Source organism: Nannospalax galili, unplaced genomic scaffold, assembly GCF_000622305.1.
Source record: "Nannospalax galili isolate Female #2095 unplaced genomic scaffold, S.galili_v1.0 scaffold513, whole genome shotgun sequence".
In the NCBI taxonomy this organism is placed as follows: Eukaryota; Metazoa; Chordata; class Mammalia; order Rodentia; family Spalacidae; genus Nannospalax; species Nannospalax galili.
In genome coordinates, this window is record NW_008334861.1 from 581,186 (window position 1) to 604,266 (window position 23,081).

Below are 23,081 nucleotides of genomic sequence, written 5' to 3' on the forward strand. Positions count from 1 at the left end.
AGGTGGGGACATGTGGGAGTGTGGGGGTGTAGGGGTTCCTGCTTGAGCTCTGCTCAGATGGCTGGAAACAGCCATCTTGTAGACCGTCTGAAACCAGGAGGCAGCCAAGCACACAGGATCCCTCTCAGTGCTAGGCCAGGAATCCATCTGAAAGGATGGATCCCTCTCCATACTCAGTTCTAAATATAACTGGTGTTGATGGTGGGTACTTTCTAAACCACTGCCCAGACTGTCAGTCCCTGAATCCCTCCCTCGGCACCATTCAAAGCATTCCAGCTCTGTCCTGCCATTTGGAGAGCACTCCTGGCCAATCTTAGGCTTACAACAAAGTTTCTCGGTGTCCATTGTACACCAGGCTGCCCATAGGGCACCAGAGAAAAACATACAGCCCCTATCCTCCTGGAAAACCTGCCATTTGCCAGGAATCATTTCTGTGACAGTTAATATGTGTCACTGTGAACAACCTTCAGAGGATCTTCCCATTTAACAGATGCAGATAAAAGGGCTTGTTCTAGTTTGGTTTCTGTTGCTGTGATGAAACACTAACCAAAAGAAACTTAGAGGAAAGGATTTATTTGGCTTATACTTCCACATCACAGTCCATCTTTGAGGGAAGTTGGAGAAGGAACTGAAGGCAGGAACCTGGAGGCAGGAATTGAAGCCAAGGCCATGGAAGAACATTGCTTACTGGCTTGCTTCCTCTGGCTCAGGTCAGCCAGCTTTCTTATAATTCAGGCCAACCTGCATAGGGGTGGTACCATCCACAGTGGCGTGGGCCCTCCTACATCAATTAACAATTAATAAAATACCCCACAGACGTGTCCACACGCCAATCTTGATGGAGGAAATTCCTCAACTGAGGTTCCCTCTTCCCGTATGTGCCCCACATGTTCATGTATTGGAATAGTTAGTGCCCAGTTGGTGGTGCTGTTTGGGAAGGTGATGGAACCTTTTGGGGTTGGAGGCTTGCTGGAAGAAGTACATCACAGGAGTCAGGCTTTAAGGATATATAGCCTAGGCCTACTTCCTGTTCTCTGTTTCCTGTGTACAAATGAAAACGTGATCAGCCAACTTCCTGCCCCTGCCACCATGCTTTCCCTGACTGATAGCATGATGGAGTCTATCCCTCTGGAACTATAAGTCAAAAATAAACCCCTTCTTCCTTAACTTGCTTTTTGTCAGGCTATTCTATCACAGTAACAGAAAAATAACTAAAGGTGGGTATACTGCTACACAGTTTTTTTGGTCTTTTTGAGACAGGGTCTCCATGTAGCCCCAGCTGTCCTGGCATTCACTATATAGACCAGGCTGGCCTTGAACTCACGGAGATCTGTCTGCCTCTGCCTCCCGAGTGCTGGGACTAAAGGTGTGCACCACCACTCTGGGCACTGCTACACATTTTAACCCCATCACTCAGGAGGCAGAGAAAGGCAGATCTCTGTGAATTCAAGGCCAACCTGGTCTACATATCTACTTCTAGGCCAGGCCAGCCAAAACTACACAGTGAGGTCCTATCTCAGAAACAACAAGAAAACCTAACTGATGAAAAATAATACACAATGCTAAAAAGGTGTATAAGTTTGTTGTCAGAACTCTTTCTGTAAGAAGATGTAAACAAATAGCTATCCCTCCTTATAGGGCCCCAGTAACAAACCAAAGTAGTATTCTACCAGTGTTCAACTTGGGAAACCAATTTGTTTATTGGACTTACAAAGCATTGGTGAGGGATTACTTACAAAAATGTGGGTGACCCCAAAGCAGTTGCACCACCAGAAAATCTCACCCCACATGGATGACAACTTCCCCATAGCTGCATAGATGGACTCCTCCCCTTCAGTTACCCTTGCACAGTTTACATACTCTGGCACCTCCTGACCAGGAGGAGCAGAAGGAAGTGACCAGAATCTCAGGTGAGGGTCCAATGACCCTCCCTACCTCCTCCTTTTATGAAGGAATGTCAACAGTCAACAAACACAATCTCCGGGCAGGGAAGGTATCTGCTCTGATCATAATGATAACTGTTATGGCTAGAAGAAAGGGTTACAGGATTTCAAGCCAGATTTCTCATGAAATACTGCTCAGAGGTTAGCATCCCAACAGAGGACATTGGGTATATCTTGGGGAGGGGAGGGTCCACTGTTGTTGGTGCAAAGAGACAGGAAGCTTCCTAAAGGTGGAGGCCCAGGTACCTGCCTTCACAGAGTTTTGAGGTTTCAAGGTGGGGAGGAATGAGGTAGAGTTATGAGGCTTGCTGCTAGTGTGGTCAGCATGGCAGCTATACCAGAGCACTGTGGAGGTGGAAGGAGTGACCACAGGTCAAGCAGGAAGTTTCTCTTATCACACTGTTCATACACCTCCCCAAAGTAGACCTTTCAGTGATTTGGCTTGAAACTGCCTCACTTAGCCTCAGTAGAAAGCTAAGGTTCTTCTTATATGTCCCTGCACTGAAGAATTGGTACAACCCCCAGGTGGAGATACCTATATGCAAGAGATGCCCCCCCCAAAGAACCAGACCTTATCCAGAAACAACTGCCAGACTTCATTTGCTCATCCATTCATCTCTTCAGCAACAAATACTTATAAACCCTTTCAAGCAGTGGGGTCATGTGTTGGGTGCGGGGTGACTGTAGGGGGGGATGATAGAATTACTTTATGTGCAGAGTGGTTCTGGGCCTCCCTCACTAACTATCCTTCTAGGCTTTGGCTACCTCTCCTGCCACTCTATCTCCAGGCATGTGGGACAGGGTATTGCTCAGAAGCTGTCGTCTTGTCTACACAAGGGTGGGCTCTGGGGTTATGGCTGCCCAGCAATCCTCTGGGAAACAGAAGGAAGGCAGGTCTTGGCTGGTGTCAGCCAGAGGAGAGCAATTTTCCATCCCCTTAGCCAGACAGCTTCTGAGGGAATGACCTGTTTCCTCTGGACTTGGCTCTAGGTGGAGTCCCCAGCTGGGTTCCTTGCAGGCAACACCCTCCAGGCTTCCACCCACAAAGCGGTCAACAAAAAGCTCTGGCCCACTCAGTCTAGGATTTGTGCCAGGAGAGTTCCAGTGGCAAGGCAGAGTTCCCAGGACCTTTCCTCCCACAACCAAAGGGCAGCAAGGAGCCCCCAAGCCCTTGCCTATTCCAGTTGTGCTGGAGACGCCCAGGTCCTCTTTCTTCATGATTCTACCTCACCACCTGCCCAGTTTGTCACAGAGCCCCTGCTAAGTTTAGGGTTCTTGGAATCGACACAGTCTACCACCACCATCTCCACTTCAGGGACCTTCCTATCCTGTCCTTACCTGGGGTGAGGGCACCTGGACTCTAGCCACTTTCCTGGCCCTTTGCCCACTCCACTCGACTTTGCAATGACATATTCCCTACCTCTCCCAATCGAGCCACTTGCTCCACTTGGCTGCCAGCCTAGGTCACAGCTTGCTTCCCCTCTGAGTGAGCCCCTTTTTCTTCCCCCATAGCCAATCACATAGCAGCCTGTGACGGAGAGTGAAACATTCTCCTATTGGCTGCCCTGCCCCTCCTCCCTATTCATTGTCCACTCAGCTCAGCACTACTGTGTGACATGAGGACCAGGAAGTAGGAAACATGATAGTTTTGGTCAACTGAGTATAGAACTGTTGATTTATGTCTCCATATGTCCACTGAGTACCTGATGGGTGTCTTCACCACGCTGGGTGTGGAGGACAGAGCAGGGAGCAAACAGGTAAGATCCCTGCCTGCTGGGAACCACCCTTCTAATGGTTAAAGCAAGGCGAACCAGGCTTCTGCTTCACGAGTTAACCCCTTTTGTACTTACATAATCTGAGACATTCTCGTATTTATTGGTGTGTTTATCAAGACACTGCTGGACTGGGAATGCAGTTCAGTTTATAGAGTTCTTACCAACCATGAACAAAGTTTTGGTTTTGACCCATTGCACCCCATAACACAGGTTATGGTACTATACACCTGCTATGTCAACACTCAGGAGGTGGAAACAAGAGAATCAGAAGTTCAAGGTCATCCTCAGAGACATGGTAAGTTCAAGGGCAGCCTGGGCTACATGAAACCCTGTCTCAAAAAGCAAAACAAAAAAAAAAAACCCCAACATTTCTGACTTCTACCCACCCAGAGTCTTGAATTCTACTAGACATGGTTAGGAGGACTGGGGATCCATTAGCCCATGACCCATCATTCAAGAAACTCAAAGCTTTTTAGGGACAAAAACATGAAGACTGGTAACTACAGTGGAAGCCAGTAAGGGCTAGCCTGATGCACGACTGTGAAAGTGGGGAAAGGCAGAAAAGCTCCCCAAGAGCTGCCACTGCCACAGTGGCACAGGTTCATTGGTCTTTAGTCCAGCTCGTTGTCTGAGTTGCTGTCTGTCCCAAGAATCACTGGGCTGGGTGTGAGAAGAGAGCTCCAGATTAAACAAGATGCCCACTTATATCTGAATTATAAACAACAAGTCAAACTGAGTGTAAGTACAGCCCAGACATTATGGCAAGGGGCGTACTATTGCTCAAAAACACATTGTCTGTATGATATTCGAATATAATTTGGTATGCTGTGTTTTTATCTTTCTGACAGCTTTGTGGGGTGAATTCTGGGAATAGGCTGAGGTGAACATGTTTGGGAACAGCAGGGCCCCATTTACTAGATTCCCTCAGATGAAAGTGTCTTGAATCCCTGAGTGAGCGATTGCAGTCTGACCCATTCTGCTCAAGCTTACTGCAGGAGGGACCCTGTATGATAAAGACAGGGAGGCAAAAAGGGGCTCAGTGCCAGGTGTAGCTGTACATGTCAGTAATCCCAGTACTCAGAAAGCTGAAGCAGGAGGATAATTGAGAGTTTCAGCCCAATCTAGGCTGCAGAGCAAAATCTGTCTCAAAAAAATGGAAAAAAAAGGGAAGGGAAGGGGAGGGCAGAGGAAGAGGGGGGAGGAAATACAAAAGAAAAGGAAAAGAGAGGTGCTCAAGACTTACCTTCCAGGAACAGAGACCTGCATATCCTCGGAGGTGATGGAGTATGTCATTTTTCCTAGCATGGTCAATCATGTCTGCCACCCCCATGGGGATGAGCTGTGAGGATCTGGAGGGTAAAACAGAGAGAGGCAGGAACAGAACAGCAGAGTCAGCAGAGAAGGGAAGCCTGAGAGGTTTCAATTATCACAGAAACTCCAGGCTCCTAAGGAGCAAATGTGGCCCTCAGTAACTGCTGTCATGGTCCGAGCTCCCATGGCCCATCATGTTTGGAGGAAACTCTGTCCATATGTCCCTGGAAACATCACCTGGATAGATAGCAGTGCCAACTGGGAAGCCCCATTCCTACTGAGGGCCAAGCATCTTTAAACCACAGTTACATCTTCTACATCACATGCCCAGAATCACCAAACCAGAACTTACTTTCGGAAATAAGTTTCACACTGGTGGTGATTCTGTAGTATTTTGGGAGGGGGGAGGGGGAATGTTAAGACAGGGTCTTATGTAGCTCAGGCCAGTCTTGTACTAGGCTAGGTAGCCAAGGATGACCTTAAGCCTCCTGCGTCCACATCCAAAGTACTGTAATTACAAGCAGCATGTAATATCATGCCCCGTTTATTAAATGCTGTGGATGGAACCCTGGGTTTTATGCATACTAGGCAGCATTCTACCAACTGAACTATATCCTAAGCCCATGTTTGCTTTATATATATATATATACATATGTAAGTGTACATATATGATTTTTCCCTAACCCCACAGTAGCTCCCATCATTGCAATGACCAAGACTCTTGACTGTACCCCAGTTCCCATAGCCTGTAGAGACTGTGACATGAGAAGCCCAGAATGAACATTAGAGGGGTTAGGGAGGTGCTGCTTTAGTTAATGTTTGTCCACAACAGTGGTGCTGCCCAGCCTGGTTTGGTTCGGTTAAGGTAGGCAGAAGGCCAGAACTACTACCACAGGCACTGTGGATGACACATGTTTGACCCTGAAATAGGAAGAAGAGCAGAAAAACCAGACTTGGCACTCTCCTGTCTAGACTTCTCCCAACAGTATACACTGAGCCAACCCTTGCTGAGCAGGTGAGAAAGAAAAGAGGAAAGCAAGAAAACTCTGTCACTCCCACAGGTCTGATGCTAGGATATTTTAAGGAGTGTGTGGAAACTGATGTGGCCTTCAGAGAGAAGCCCAGGGACTCCAGAAAGACTTCCTGAGGGGCCCTTTCAAGGGTTCTTGAAAGAAAGCACCACACCCTCAGGGTTTCCAACAGCAGAAATGCTTTGTGTCTTAGCTCCAGAGTTAGGAGTCAGAGATAGGGACATGTATGAAACCCTCTTTCTCTCAGAGCTCGGTGGGAGGTGCCATCCTGCTCCTTCCAGCTTCCAGTAGCCCCAGGTGTACCTTGGCTGATGACCATATTCCTCCAGTCTGTTTCTTCACCTTTACATAGCCCTCTGCTCTCTTGGACTTCTCTGTGTCCTTTTCCTGTCTTGCAAGAACATTAATCTTTGGCTACAGGGCCACCCTAAATCTAGAATGGTTTCCTTTAAAGATGTTTAACTAATTGCATCTGCCAAGGCCCTACTTATTTTAAAGAAGGTCATACTCTGAAGTTCTGGGAAGACATGACTTTGGAGGGATAGTCTAACCCACTACATTCTTTTGACTGGATTCTGTGCCAACATGGGCATTTCAGAAATGGCCTTTAGCAGATACTGCTGTGGTTTGGATACAGTTTGAGTGCTGCTCTCAAGGTCTCATGTGTTGGAATCTTGGTGCTCACCATAGCACTAATAGTAGGTGATAGAGCCTTTAAGAGGTGAAGCTTGGGGCTGGAGAGATGACTCTGATTAAAAGCACTGGCTGCTCTTGCAGAGGACCTGGATTCTAGTCCCAGCACCCACACGGTAGCTAACAACCATCTGTAACTCCAGTTCCAAGGGATCTGACGGCCTCTTCTGAGCGCCATGGGCATTTGGGTACACTTACACACATGCAGGCAATGCACCCATACACATAAAACAAAAATAATTTTTCAAATGCTAAAAAAGAAAAAGAAAGAAGGCTTATGGGTTGAAAAGCTGTCTCAGTGGTTAAGAGCACTGGTTGTTCTTGCACAGGACTTGGGTTCTCAGCACCTACATGGCAGCTAACAACTGTCTGTAACTCCAGTTACAGGAGATCTAACGCCCTCTTCTGACCTCCATAGGCATCGCACCACACAGGTGCACTTACATACATACACTCATATACATAAAATAAAAATAATAAAACCAGGGGCTGGAGAGATGGCTCAGCAGTTAAGAGTGCTGACTGCTCTTGGAGAGGACCCCAGTTCGAATCCCAGCACCCACATGTTGGCTAACAACTGCCTGTAACTCCAGTTCCAGGGGATCTGGTACCTTTTTCTGACCTCTGTGGGTATTGCACTTATGCACATGCAGGAAATACACTTATACACATAAAATAAAAATAATAATAAAAAAAACCAAATTTTTTTAAAGAGGGGAGGCTTACTTCAAGGCAATTAGGTCAATGGGTACTCTGTTCTCAGAAAGGATTAACATTCGTTATCTGAAGACCCCAGTCATTTCCCATGGGAAGGTTACTACAAAAGAGAGAAACTGACCCCTCCTCACCCCCTGACTTCCTGTTTTGCCATGTGAGCTCCTTCACACTCCGCCAAGATACCATCCACTAGAGGACAAACCAATGGAAATACTCAATCTTAAAAATCTTGTCTCTGAAAACTGTGAAGTAAATATTATTTCTTTGAGACAGGATGTCATGTAACCCCGGCTGACCTCGAACTTGCTATGTAATGAAGACTGACCTTGAACTCCTGATCCTCCTGCCTCCACCTGCAAAGTGCTGGGATTACAGACATGTGGCTACCTAACCCTTTTCTTCACAAAGTACCTAAGCCTCAGCTATTTTGTTATAGCAATTGAAAATTAGCAAGTACAATTACTATTCATTAACATTGTTGGTTGAGAGAAATGAGCTTCAAAGTGGTTTCCAGTGTCATCACTCACTACTATTTCCCAAACAGTGCCAGGTATGTCATAGATTACATAGTTGTTGAATTAATGAATAAAATTAACTCCACCTAACGGGCACACAGACTTGCTTCTCTTTTGCTGAGAGATGCTGTTATGGGGCACACAGTCCTGAGTAGTCCCAGGGAATAGTTAAATAGTTAATAGTTAATAGTCCTGGGGTACTATTTAACTCTAGATGTCCAAAGAAGCACATGCAAACCCTTGCTGGTGTGAGAATCAAAGGCAAATTGCTAAATATTGGTGATACATCACACATAGTACCCTAGCATTGGCAACTACCTCTAGAATTAACTGTATTAGATTAAGCAGCATTTTACTCTACCATGCAAGTGCCTGCTGAAAGTTGGCCCACACATGGATTTTAATAGAGAAAGCAATTGTTATCTTGCAAGGTGGGGTAAGGAAAGTGGCTTAAGAGTGAGGAAATAACCTTTCAACCCAAAGGATCCTATTATTTACAGGATGTGTATTTTACTGTCTTTGTTTTACAAAAGGCAAGTGCAACAATAAAAAAAGTATTTTTGTAACTGTGAGAACACATACCCCCCCCAAAAAAAATCCCTGTTTCTGTCTAGCTATAGCACACTGAAGGGCTGGACTATCAGGATTAATGTTTCAAAACAAGTTTTGCTGCACCTCAGCTCACTAGCTGGTAGCAACAACCCATAATTTTCAATGGATCACACTTTCTTCCCAGCTACAACTTTCTTCAATGTCACTGTTCAGGGTTGAAGTGCATTCTACCAAAACATATGGAAATCTTAACTCTGGTACCGGTAAATTTGACCTTATTTAAAACTAAGCTCTTTTCTAATGCCCAAGTAAACATGAGATCATAATCCAATATGACAGCTGCTTTCATAAAAAGAAATTTGAACCCAGAGTCACACACACACACACACACACACACACACACACACACACACACGGAGATTGCTGTGTGAAGACAGGAATCCATAATGCTCATCATAATGGAAGAAGTTTCCATCATCTCTATGGCTTCAGCCATTCAACTTTGGGTACTTTGTTATGGCAACCCCAGGAAATTCATGCATCCACTTGCCACTTCCGTGTATCTCTCCTCTCACTCCCAACCCCAGTCACTCACAGCTTTGCTCTTTAAATGCCTCCTGCACACTCACCATCTCAAGCCATGTCATGGTGTTGAGGAATGCCATCAGCTTCTCACTGGTATACCAATAAAAATGTCCTGGTGTGAATCACCTATTCTGTGCTCATTGTAACTTTTGTCTGTTTTGGTTCCAGTTTAGAGTGATCATCCTCCTTTTAAAAAAAGATTCTATTTATTATTTTTATTTTATATGTGTAAGTGTATTGTCTGCATGTAGGTAGGTGCACCTGTGTCATGCAATGCCTGCGGAGGTCAGAAGAGGCGGAGGTCAAAAGAGGCTGTCAGATCCCCTGGGACTGGAGTTACAGACAGTTGTTAACTACCACGTGGGTGTTAGGACTCGAACTCGGGTCCTGTGATAGAGCAGCCAGTGCTCTTAATCGCTAAGCCGTCTTTCTAGTCTTGTCAGTGAAAGCCCAACCGAGATGTCACTGTTGTTATGAAACATGCCCTACCTGACCAAGGATTTCATCAGTGCAGCCTCTTGTCCCATGGCAACTTGTCTATCTCCAGCCTATGGTGCCTCTCAAGTCACGTCGACTGTGCCTTCTTTGGGGATGATCCTTGAATTCCTCTGTAGCGCAGTGCTCTGGTCACTTGTATCATCCTCTGAACTCTCTCGCATAGCTTACAGTTTGGGCCATAATTAGCTATTTGGCAAAATTTGTATCCATTATGTTAATTCCTTATTTTATTTACCAGTGGCACAGGTTACGAGAGTGTCTGTTTGCCTGAATCCAATAAAAGTTTGCCAAATTTTAATGAAGAAGCCCCAAAGCCATTTGTTTGCCTCCATCCCTCCTCCCTGCCCTCATAAAGCAATCATCTTTTGTTTGTCTTGTCTTGGTCTTAACCTTTCTGTGGCCCTGTAGCACCTGGTACTGTATCTGGACAGATTATTGAGGTATTTTTAGTTTAATTTAGAAAAATAAAAGATGGATATGTTGGCACATGCCTATAACCTCAGCACTGGGGAAGCCGAGGCAGGAGAATCAAAAGTTTGAGGCAAGACCCTTTTTCAAACAAACAAACAAACAAGAAGCAAGCAAGCAAACAAGAACAACAAAAGCACTCATTTGCTGAACAATACTAAATTAAAAGAATACTGAATTTACTCCCCCCACTGAAGGGAGAGTTTTCTGGACAATAAGCACAGTATGACAATAACAGATGGCAGAGTGATTGTTTTATCCAGATGGGAAGGTCATATACTTACAGTAGTGTGCTGTCCAACCATAGATGCAGAACATGGGAAGGGGTTGAAACTGTCCATTGCTACCTCTGATCTACATGACTTCAGGCAACAGTTGTTAGAGAAATGCATGACAAATAACTCCTCAGACAGATTTAGCCCTGGTAGTTTATGACAGGATTACATTTACATCAGCTGTGTTGAGTCTCACACCACCTCTATGGACTAGTTAGGATGGGTAAAGGAGCTCTGGCAGCTAGTTTTTATCTTAAAGAGTCAAATATCATGCCTCTTTGCAGATATTAGTGTGCTGACTTATTTGACAAATATTTCCCTCACCCCTTAGCCTGTGGTAACCACCATTCTACTCTACTTCTTCTGAAGTCACCTCTTTTAGATGGCACATCTGAGGGAGATCATGCAGTATTTGCCTGTGTCTAGCTTATTTCACTTAACATGATGACCTCCAGTCCCTGGTGTGTTTTCACAATGACAGGGTTGCATTCTGTTTTGTGGCTGAGCAATATTCTATTATGTATATATACAAAGTCATACGTATTTTGCTGTGATGGAGATTCAACCCAAGGATTCACATATATTGATTCTCTCTTTAAAAACTGTTCTGTCTAGGAGGAAACTTTGGTCTATAGCTAAAAACTGCAACTCTGGTCTTGCTGCTTATAGCACAATTACTTTGAGGTACTCACAGCCTCTCTGAGATTGGTTTTCCTCATCTGAAGAAGGATAGTCATTTATTTGTCTTTTAAGGATATCATGTGCAACAGATAAGAAGAAATGAAAATAGTTATAATCCCAGCTACTCAGAAGGCTGAGGCAGGAGGGTCATAATTCAAGTCCTGGCTGAGCTACAAATCAAGTTCAAGGCCAGCCTAGACAACTTAGTGAGATGCTGTCTCAAAATGAATAGTAAAAAGGAGGACTAGAATACCACTTGATGGAAGAGCACTTTCTTAGCAGGTGTGAGGCCCTAGGATCAATCCCCAGGGGCAGAGGAGAAAAGATTAAAACTGTTTTGGGAACTTGAAAACACTGGATATGTTAGAGGGTACTGAAGGTCACTTTCCAAATAAACTCAAAGAGGAAATAAGTGTGGTACTGACATTAGGATAGACATAGAGATCATGAACAGTATTGACAATCTGGAAATAAGTCCTCATATTTATCACCATTCAAATTCTGAGAAAATTACAAGATGATTTAATACAAGAAAATAGTTTTTCCAGCATAAATCAGATACCGATTTATTGTCCCTGAATCTCAAAGAATAACAAGCCAGGAATCTGAAAACAGTGAGAAATTTGCTTTCTGTCACTGTATGTTGTAATTCTAAAATGTATCATTGTTACTGAAGAAACATACTTTGTTTTTAAATTTTCAAATTAAAAAGTAGTTTTTTCAACAAATGATACTGTCACACCAAATGTCCACATGTAAAATGTGAAGTTAGGCCCCATGCCTCATATCAGATGCAAAAGTGAACTCAAGGTGGGCTATAGCCCTAAACGTAAGAGTTAACAATATATCATTCTTGGGAGAAAACACAGTAGCAAATACTCATAACCTTGGATTTGACAATGCTTTCTTAAGTACGGCATAAAAAACACAGAGATGAAATAAGGAAATAGAAAAATTGAACTTGCAAAATGAGAAACTCGTGTTTTAATAGAAACCATCCAGAAAGTGAAGGCATAACCCACAGAATGGGGTTGGAGTTTTTGTAAATTATATATCTGATAATGGCCTTGTATTCAGCATACATAAAGAATTCTAACAATGCAATAATTGAAAGAAAATTACCCATTTTAATAGAATGGACAAACGTTTTATTAGATTTTCTCCAAAACCACTATACAAATGGGCTAGGAAGAAAAAAAACTTGCTCACTTTCATTATCCATCAAGACATGTAAATCAAAAGCACTGTGAGGTGACATTTCCCACCAATTCAGATCACTATAAGAAAAAACATCAGGGCCTGGGGATATGGTTCACTTGGTAAACTACTTACTGTGAAAGGGTGAAGGTCTGAGTTCAATTTCCAGAGCCTATGTTTAAAATAGACAATCTAGGTGTGATAGTGGACATCTGTAACCCCAGCCTTGGGGAAACAGGGACAGATGGATCCCTGGAGCTCACTTTTCTGCCAGCCTAGCCTAATTAGTGAGCTCCAGGACAATGAGAAATCCTGTCTCTAAAAATAAGGTGGGCAGCACTTGAGGAATGATGTCAAAGGTTGTTCTTTGACTTCCTCAGGTGTGTACACACAGGTGTATGACCATACGTACATGCCCATCCACATATGTGTGCACCTATATACACACATGAACATGCACCCACACCCACACAAACATATATCCATGTGGACAAACACACACACACATCATTTTTTCAAAAAGAAGAATCATAGAGTATTTGCCTTTCGGTTTTATTTCACTTAGTATAATGCCCTTAAATTCCATCCATAATGTGTAATGTCTCAGAATTTCCTTTTTTTAAAAAAAAGATTTGCTTTGCTTTCATTATTTCTATGTACATCTATATATATATATATATATACATATATATATTATATATCTATGTAGGTATGTGCACATGAGTGCAGGTGCCTGTGGAGGCCATAAAAGGGCATCGATCCCTTGAAGGTGCAGTGAAATGTGGTTGTGAGCCACCTGACATGGGTGCTAGGAACCAAACTCGGGTCCTCTAGAAGAGCAGTAACTACTGAACCATCTCTCCAGCCCCCAAATTTCCTTTAAGACTGAGTATTATCCCACTGCATGACTATACCACATTTTGTTTATCCATTCCTCTGATGATCAGTGGATACTTCAGATGCTTCTGCTTTTTGACTATTGTGAACTATGTTGCTATTAACATGGGTGCAATAATACCCCTTTGGGACCCTGATTTAAATTCTGTTGGAAACAGAGTCATAATTGAAATGGTTGGATCATGTGGGAATTATATATTTACTTTTCTTTAGAAGCCACCATAGTGTTTTCTATAAGAGCAGTGACAGTTTACATTCCTATCAGGAGGAAAAAGAAGTTCTAATTTCTCCTCATCTGCATTAACTTTTGTTATTGCAATTTTTAAAATAAAATTTAAAATTATATTTATTTCTGCATGTCTGCACACATGCACACACATACCTGAATGCCTCTACATGCCACAGCACAAGTGTGGAGGTCAGAGGACATCTTGTGAAAGTTTGTTCTTTCCTTCTACTGTGTGGGTCCTGGGGGTCAAGCTTGGGTTGTCAGGCTTGGTGGAAAGTTCCTTTACTCAGTGAGTCATCTTACCAGCCCTAACCATTTTGACTTCTGGAGCTGTGTAATAAGTTTTGAAATCTGGAAGTGTGAGAACTCCAGCTTTGTTCTTTCTCAGTATTTTATCAGATCTTTGAAGCCTCTTGATTCCTGTATGAATTCTATGATGGATCTTTCTATTTCTGCAAAAAGTCATTGGAATTTATTTAGCTTTATATTTTATTTATTTTTGTGTATGAATGTTTTCTCTATGTGCATGTAAGTGCACGACATGTGTTGCAGTGCCTGTGGAGGCCAGAAGAGGGTGTTGGATCCCCTAGGACTAGACTTTTGGAAGGTTGTTAGCTGCCTTGCAGATGCTGGGAACTGAACCCAGGTCCTCTGAAGAACAGACAGTGCTCTTTACTGCTGAGCCATCTCTCCAGCCCCAGTTACTGGAATTTAAATGGAGATTGCAATAAATTTATAGATCACTTTGGTCACTATTGATATGTTAACAGTATCCAATATCCTGACCCATGACTCTGGGGCATTTTTCCATTTATTTATCTTTAAACTTTTCTATCAATATTATTTAAGAGCTCTTACCATGAAAGTACTTTTTCCTCCTTGATTACATTTTCCCCTTAAGTATTTTGTTGGTTTTTTAAAATTAATTAATCGTTAAACGATTTCATTTAGATTCAGTCAGTAGTCATTGACACTTTTTTCATGTTTTGTTTTTTCCATTTTTCATTATTTGTTTTGATTTTTATATTGGATCTCCAAATTTGTCTATGGCATACTACTCACATCACCATGAAATAAATGTGATTAAGAAAAGATAAAGTTCTCTTAAAAATCTGCTTGGAGTAAATCACATTTGAGTGTAATGTGCAACATCTCCTCACAGGGCTTACTTCCTCAAAAAATAGTGTAAAAACCTGAGATTAAATAAACAAAGCTCGGATGGGTGAGGTGGTGCATGTCTGTAATCCCAGCACTTAGGAGACAGATTTCAAGTTTAAAGCCAGTATGAGGTACACATCAAGACCCCATCTCTCTGCCCAGAAAAAATATCCTATTGGCTCATTAGTGGCACTTTTATCCTGGGGGTAATCAACAACTGTCTACTTAGACTTAAGACCCACTCAACAGGAGGGAATCCATGCCTGGGGCTATAAACCTAGCCATCTATTTGTGGCTGGAGAGGTCATAGATTCTGGAGCAGAACCTACTTAACTGCCATTTTCCTAAACCAACATATAATTTATAACTGTATTCTAAATACTTATCCCTATACCCACAGATAAGTATAGCTCTTGCCCTTCATGAAAGAAACTTCTTTTTGCCACAGATGGAGACTATTGCAGAGATCCACAATTGGTTAAAATGCAAAGAATAAGGGACCATGTGGTGCCCAACCCCAACAGATACATCTTCAACACAACCCTCACACTCAAGGCTCAGGGAACATCGTATGTAGAAGAGAGGAAAGAGATATTATAAGCCAGAGGACCAGAATGCCCGCTATTACATAGTGTCTTCTAGACATGACAGGGAAGCTGCACCCATGAAATCTCAACGATATAGTTTCGTGAAAAAGACCTGCATAATGAGAACACTGGTTGACATACTAACATCGATGTGGGAAATTTCACATCTTTAGATGAAGGGCTATAGGCAGTCAATGGATGCTGACAGACTGAGAATCAGTTTTCTCCAGGGATGAATTCCCTGATAGGTTATCCAAAACTGAGTGGTCATCCCTAAACATTAGCATCCCTAAATGCACTCATTACTTATATATATATATATATATATATATATATATATATATATATGTATATATATGCACATATATGAATATATGTAACAATAGTAATTAAAGAAGTGGTTGGGATATTGAGAGTGAGTGAGGGGAACATTGGAGGAGTTGGAACATGTTAGGGAGGGGCGGAAATGATGTAAAGACAGTATTTATGTATGAAATACTCAAAAAATTTAAATTATAAAAATTGAGCAAAAACTATTCTAACTAAATGCTTTCTCCATTAAGTGAATATGTGGGTGAACTATATTTTATTTTTAACTATTTTACTATGTTTTCTGAAGCGAATATGTGCTGCTTTTAAGGTTAAAAAAATGTTTGATTTTCAGAAGAAAAAAAAAAAGAAAGAAAAAAAGACCTTGTCTCACAATATGAAGGATTGGGCAGATAGCTCAGCAGGAGAGCCTTGGATAGAGCATTTGTGAGATGCTGGGTTTGATCAACAGCACTGAATAAAACATCCCTTAAGGAAGAGGAATCTTGTGACATTTCTTTGTAGTGGCTTTGGTTTGTTCTGTGACTGAACTTTGGGGAAATTTTTTTTAACATGCTGCTTTGTGGACTAGACCTCATAGTCATGTCCCTGACCCCACATTCCACCCTTTACTGTGAACACACCTGTCTAGTGATGTTTCCTTGGAAACAGTGTGATGTCATAACCTTCTGTCCAAGAATCTCTGGGAACAAAGAGTCTAGATTTGTCTCTGTGTGAATGTTTTCAGATCCCATTAATTGGTTTAAACTCCCATCCAACACCTGGGGAAACAGAGCTGGTTGACCAGCGAGGCCTCCCCAAGAAGGCTCCATCTCAACTTGGAATTCTGTGAGAAAGCAGGAGCAAGTGAAATACCAGCAGCAACAGCACTCTCATCTGCACGTGAGACACACCTGCACCCACTGTATGGCGCTCATGTATGTGGGGCAAGCTTTGCTCTTCCAGGTGCCCTCATTCTCCCCAACACTTTAATCTCAATTTTATTGAAATACAAGTTATCTATCTACAGTTAAATTCACACACGCTTGTCATATTTATAGTTTGAGCATTTGTACACAGCTTCATAATTTCCATCATAATCAGGACACAGCATTTTCTAACACTCTCTAAACTCTCCTGTTGACTTTTAGTTCTCTCCCATACCTCTGGCTTGACCTGGACCCTAATCAATTACAAATCCACTTTCTATCACTATAGTTTTGTGTTTTTCCAAGATGTCATAAGAGACCAGGAGGTATAGCTGAATGCTTGCCCAGCATTCTGAGACTCTGGATTTGTTGGTCAGTACTGTAGGTACAAACTATAATATAAATGAGGTAGTATAGTATACAATAATTTCTATATAGTTTATTTTACTTAGCAAGTATTTCTGATTTATTCCTATCGTAGTATATATCATAACTTCTTCTTTCTATTGCTGAATAATATTCTACTATGTGCATGCATTGCTATTTATTTAGCCATTCACTAACAATGGAAACTAGAGGTGTTTATTGTTTCTATTGAATTTTTTAGTTAGCATACTAAATAATGGGTTTATTATGACATTTGTTTTGGGTTTTTGAGACATGGTTTCATGTGGCCAAGGCTGGCTTCAAACTCCCTATATAGCCAACAATCTAAATTGAAAGCTGGGCATGGTGGCACATGCCTGTAACCCCAGTAGATCAATACTCTCACTTGACAGCTGAGGGAATGGAGGTTTATCAAGCAGTACTTGCCCAGAATCACATGCCTAACAAACTGACAAGCTAGGACTTGAGCCCTTGATACTCAGCCCCCTCTCTTCTCCCATGACCATCCTGCTAGCTTTGGAAGACTACCATCTTGACACATTTTTATTTATCCTGGCTATGCAGGGACACAATGACTCTGGACCTTTTTCAGAGGAAGCAGTTAGTCATTTGAGGGGTAAAGTGGCTTTCTCAAGATCAGCAGTTTGCCTATAGAATTGCCGGGACCAGTACCACTTCTTGATTCCGAGCGCATTGTGGGCTCCAAACTCCACAGGCACATTCTTGCCCAGTCCTTCATCAGAATGCCACTTCTTTTCTTCTACTTTGACCCATGGAGGGCAGGAAATAAATAGGAACTGGGACATAGGAGCCTAGGGACCCTCACAGGCCCCTCCTGGCCCTGCCTAGTGCACTCTCCCAACTTCAGTGAATAGGGTGGAGGCCAGAGGGTGGGAAGTGCCTCAGCCTGAATCTTAGGAAAAACAAGAACTGTGAGGAGCGTGCACAGACAGATGTACACTAGGTATAGGACATGCAGCTCTGAAAGGTTGTTGGAAGGCATCTCATGTCACATCCTTTGCTCACCCATCCCTATTCCAAGTGCCCCAGACTATTAGGCCAGCCATTTCACCACAATCCCCCTGCTTTTGGGGGAGTGTGTATGTATCCATGTATAAAATGAAGGGCAGCCTGAATGGTTCACACCCCCCCCACACACACACACTTTAAGGTTCAGCCCCATTCAGAACAAGGACAGGACTTGGATAAGAATATGGTGATTTCACCAAGGGGTAGGTGGCAACTTCTCTGTAAGGCACAATCCTTACACTTTTCAAATGGCTGCCAAATCTGTGTGCTTCTTGGAGCTGCACTTCACTATGAGGAAGGCGCAGCAGGGGTCACCGTCTTCATTTCCTAGCCTAGAGGCAAGTCTTCTTTACTGCTCCTTTCTCCTTAGTTTATATCCTACCACAGGTGAGGTTGGGCTGGGGATGGACCCAGGGGGACTCTGGAGAAATCCCTACTGAGGCTGTCCTTGCAATGAGGTCCACCTGCAGTCTCCGCATTCCTGGCACCCAGCTTGAGCAAGGGGCTTAAGCCTCATTTTTGGACATTTAAAGCATGCCTAATGTATACAAAGTCTTCACAAAGCCGCTTCCTTCCTTCCTCCATCCTATTATCTTTTACCCCTCTGCCCCCATGATTGACAGACATTGGGAATCCAGTTATTCAGTAGCCACCAGGGAGCCTCTCCAGCATGCAAGTTTAATGAGGATGCTTTGAAATACAGCACAAATGTGAATGTAATTCAAAGAACTTCACAGTCTGGGAAGGGGAGCTGGCAGGGCAGACACTCAAGCAACTGATGACATCAGTACAATGAAAAGGCCTCTGGGGAAGCTTCGAAGTCTATCAGCCTCAGAAACAAGTGCTATTCTGCTCTCTGTCCATCCAGGAGTTTGTCCAATCTCGGAAAGAGGAATTAGTGGAGAGGGCCAGAGAAGAGAAAGAACCTGGAAATATCCAGAGAATAGGAAGAAGTTCAGTAGATCAGAACTTGGAGAGCAGAGAGAGAGAGAGAAGCAGGAGAGAAGTGGCTGAAGAGTGGTTTGGGTTGCATTCACTTGGATCTTGGTACTTATCTAAGAAGTCTGGAATCATCTCACACACATACATACACACATGCACACACACACTCACACACACACACACACACACACACACACACACACACACACAGAGTAGTGGTGTCCTTTATCGCCGAGAGCTGTAGTTCCCAGAATCCCACAGAAGATACTTGAAGACATTAATAGTACCAAGTGTGTATTGTTTATACATCTGAAAAAGTTGAATTCATGAATTAGCAGACAACAACAGCTAGGAATAAGATAGAATAAAACTGTACTCCTCTTGAGTTTTGAGGTCATTATTCAATGGAATAAGTTTTAGTTGAACACATGTAGTGCAGAACCATGACAGCCAACCTGACAAGCAAGACAGCAACCAATGACTAATAGGTAGGAAGGGTACATACAGGATGGACATGCTGGACAAAGGGATGATTCATGCCCAGGGGGGGATGGAATCACATTGTGAGAGATTTCATCACCTCTGAATGGTGTGAAATTTAAAATATGAATTGTTTATTTCTGGAATTTTCCATTGAATACTTTTAGATCACAGTTAAACAGTGGATAAGTGGAAGTACAGAAAGAAGATGGGATGGGGGTAGTCTATCATATAGGAATATATGCATGCAGTTTTGACTGATAACATGCAAAGCAACTGTTTTTAGATGTTGGCGAGCCAACAAATAGAAGAGCCAAGGGAGATCCTGATGAAGTAATGCTAAGTACTTGAAGTGCTCATGTATAAATATTATGTGACACAAGAGACACTATGCACCTTCTTCTGCGTGCCAGGTTGTTTATTTGATTAAGCATTGCATTGTTTTCTTAAATTTGTCTCCTCCCCATTGCTTTCTCTATTTACTGTATCAGAAGTCATCTGACTCAAAGCTCAGAAAGCAGAAGGAATTCTGATCTGTTTCCTTCTACTGGGTCAGTGTGTTCTTGGAAAGTGCTGGCACAGCGTGAGGCACACCTCTAGCTATCATATTGTGAGTTTGTGAAATGCAAATGCTTCAGCATAATCATTGCTATTTTTTTGTTTTCTTTATGGTATCTCAGCTTCATGTGATCAATAGTTCAAGTTTGTGGCATCTGCTACAATTTTATCTGGCACACTTTTCCCTGTAGATTTCCCCTTAATTGGAGAGACATGGTGAGAATCAGTACCAAAGTCCCAGGACTATGCTTTCCACTGGCTTCCGCAGGGGTGTATGAGTCAGACTTCCCTTAGAGGGGTGGCTCCTGGCATCTTGGCCCTGCCCATTCCAGGCACCATATTGAGAACTACAATTCCCAGACGCCTTTACGCTCCGGACGCTTCAAAGAGGGCTTCCCAGCAGCCTCGTGGGCTAAGAGCCTGGCCCTCGGGAGAGCCTACCTAGGTCCACCCAGAGCCTTCCTCCAGCCCCGCCTCCATCACGTGTCCCGACTAGCCCAAACAGCGTGGGGAGGAGGGCGTCCGGCGGCGGCAGGGGCGGGGCGGCCTTGGGGGCGGGGCGGGAGTGGAGGGGGTGGAGCGGGGCCAGGGAGCCGAGCAGCCTGGCAACGGCGGTGGCGCCTGGATCCCGAGGTGGGTGCGCGTTGTTGGCTGGCCTGGGTGGGAGCCGGGCGCTGGGGGGACCCGGGATGGGGGAGTCGGAAGGAAGAAGTGGGGACTCCCGGGACTGGCGGGTCGCGCGGGGTCTGGCCGCCCCCGTAGGGGGTGGGGTCCCCGGCGCGCCTCCGCTGTCCCCGCGGCGCAGGGCTGCGGCCGGGCAGCCCCGGGCAGGTGCCTCTGGTTTCTCCCCGGTTCTCGTCCCCTAGGTCCCAGCTGGCGACGGGCGAAGGTCGGGACTGGGATTGGGGGTGGTGGGGCGGGCTGCGGGATATCCCAGCCGCTGCCTGTACTTTGCTTCTCCGTCCCAGGGTGGCGACACGCCACGGCCGGTCGTCGCCCTGGCCCTCCGCTCAGCTCCAGGCGGGCACCCGCCGCATCCCCTTGGCCCCGCCGAGTGGCCGCACCCCGGCACTGGTCACGGACCCTTCATCGTCGCTCTGGGCCAGCGTCTCTGTCCCACACTGGGGGCTTATCTGCCTTTGCAATAGTTGAGGGAAGATCTGAGAAGGAACGGCTAGTTCCCCCATACGCAGTCGGAAGTATGCACAGTCACTAGCAAGCGCCCTTGGCCGGGTTGCCTCCCTTAACTGTCTTTTGCTGGGCTCAGGAAGTGAAAACTAATTTTAGTATTTGCCTAAGCAAAAATGAAGTTAATCTCCTGCAAAAAATAATATTGTGCGCTTTATGGACTCGTAGAAGGGATGGGACTTGAGGGATTGTGACTAGTTTTAAACTGGATCTTCGAAGAGTGGAATTAGAACATTTTAGAATTGACCAGGACCTTGACGATCATTTGTTTTCTGAATGGGGGAATTGAGGCCCAGGGAGGCTAATGTGACACGGGCTTTCAGGCAACTTAATAGCAAAACTGATGTGACAAGGCACGTCTGTGGAGGAGTCTTGGTATCTGTGTAGTCTAGGTTCCTCTTCCCGCCGCTCACTTCTGTCCAGGTGTCCACCTTAGAGTACCGATGCAGAATCGGAAGGTTTGCTACAGTTTCAGCCGTTTTGGATTACCTTCAAAACTAGTTCACTAGCCAAATGGGACAATCAGGCCTACCCAGCAGACGCAGTTGACTTTCGTTCATAACATACCTGGCAGAATCTGTGTGTTTTTCAGATTTGGCTCAGAGTGACTTCAGGGCATTTTACAAAATCAAATCTAGCTTTAAAAGCTTCCATCCTCCTGGAGGAGGTTGAAAGTGGCCAGTACTCATTTGGGATTATAGATACTGCTGCTTTTGTCAGATGATTGGTCTCCTTACCTTAGAGCTCTGACTTAAGTTTATCAAGTTTCCGGAGGTTCCATTCATTCATTAAACCATGTTTAAAGGGCAATTGTCCATGCTGTGTCTTCTAAGACCAAGAAGACAGCCAGGGCAACAGCACTCAAGGCCTTATGGAGTTCATGTAGGTGTCAAACCAAATGGAAAAAAGCAGTGATTTAATTTCCAGCAGAGGTGAGCACTGTAAAAAAGAAATAGAACTCCTAGGACTTGGAAACTGTACAGTGACAGTAAAATAATTGAGAGTGCTTTGGGTATCACTTTGAATTTCTAGTTTTTGAGAGTCAGCTTCTATTACTCCAATAAAAAATACATTGAAAATGAACTCTGTCTGAATCCAAGAGAGTCTATGGCATCTTCATTTCTCCCACAGGTACCTCTTAGGTAAATTCATCACAGCCTCATTTTTCATTCCCCTCCCCCTCCTTAAGCACAAGTAGTAACTGATTTCAGACACTCAGAGAAATGGTTTTCAAGTTGCTTGTGGTTTCTCTGGTTAGATAGCTCCCCGGAACTGCAGAGGGCTCTGGTGAAGTCAGTATTGTTTGGTGACTTCAGACTCCTGTTTGCTGGATGGTCAGCCTACCTTACACAGGCGTTTCTCTTCTTGTACCCTGGTTTGTACTGTGAGCCTGTTATCTGGAATGATCATGACTCTGTGTGTTGTGTGACTTGTAAAGGTTCTAGTTCCTTTGAAATAGTTCCAGAGGAAAGAAGCGCTCAAGATCTGAGGAACAAGGACACTTTCTGACAATGTGGCATTGATGAGAACTCTATGGTCAGTGTTTTCAAAACAGTCTTCATGGTTTCTGAAAAATAAGAGGGGGATTAATAAAATGTACTTACTTTAGAAACTACTGAAAATGTGTGGTTCTAGCTCTTCCTGAGGGTTCCAAAATAAAGAGAAAAGCAGAGACTCTTAAAGGCTCACTAGGTAACATTTTTAACCAGTGGCCAGATGATTACAAAGGCTGAAGTTTCTAGTTATTTCTAAAGAGGATTTGACTTTGTAACAGCATAATAGTTGTTTTCATTAGGTTTACTTCTCTCATTATTCCCCGTTTCTGATCCCTTGGAAGTTCTGCTTTGTTTATTTTCTGGTTTCTCAGTTCATTTATTCCTTTTTGGCAGGTGGAGGGCCAGGGACTGTCATTTGCTTGTAAGTTATGGACACAGCATTGAGTGGTGAATGTGCCTCAGGTTTTGTGTCTGAAAAATCAATACAATATTAATAGTTTCTCAAAGTGTTGTTGGGAGGACTGAGTGAATGGTCTACATTCAGTGCTCCAAACAGTTTTGTACATAGTAGGCATTCAGGAAATTTAACTGGTTTTTTGTGTTTTTTTTTTTTTTTTTTTTTTTTGTTTTTGAGACAGGGTCTCCCTGTAG

General features: G+C 43.7%; 1 protein-coding gene across 4 annotated transcripts in view; it reads left to right on the forward strand.

The window, feature by feature from the left end:
- The first annotated feature begins 3,652 nt into the window (after positions 1–3,652).
- The window catches only part of Mtm1 (myotubularin 1), a 135,045-nt gene continuing 115,616 nt past the window's right edge, over positions 3,653–23,081 (forward strand). For 2 of the 4 annotated variants that reach the window (XM_008829478.3, XM_008829479.3), the window contains exon 1: positions 20,325–20,379. The gene's annotated coding sequence lies outside the window, so the exon portion shown is untranslated. Of the gene's footprint in view, positions 3,701–20,324; positions 20,380–23,081 lie in introns of those variants that run through there. The other 2 variants (XM_029561809.1, XM_029561808.1) reach the window with 2 other exon arrangements.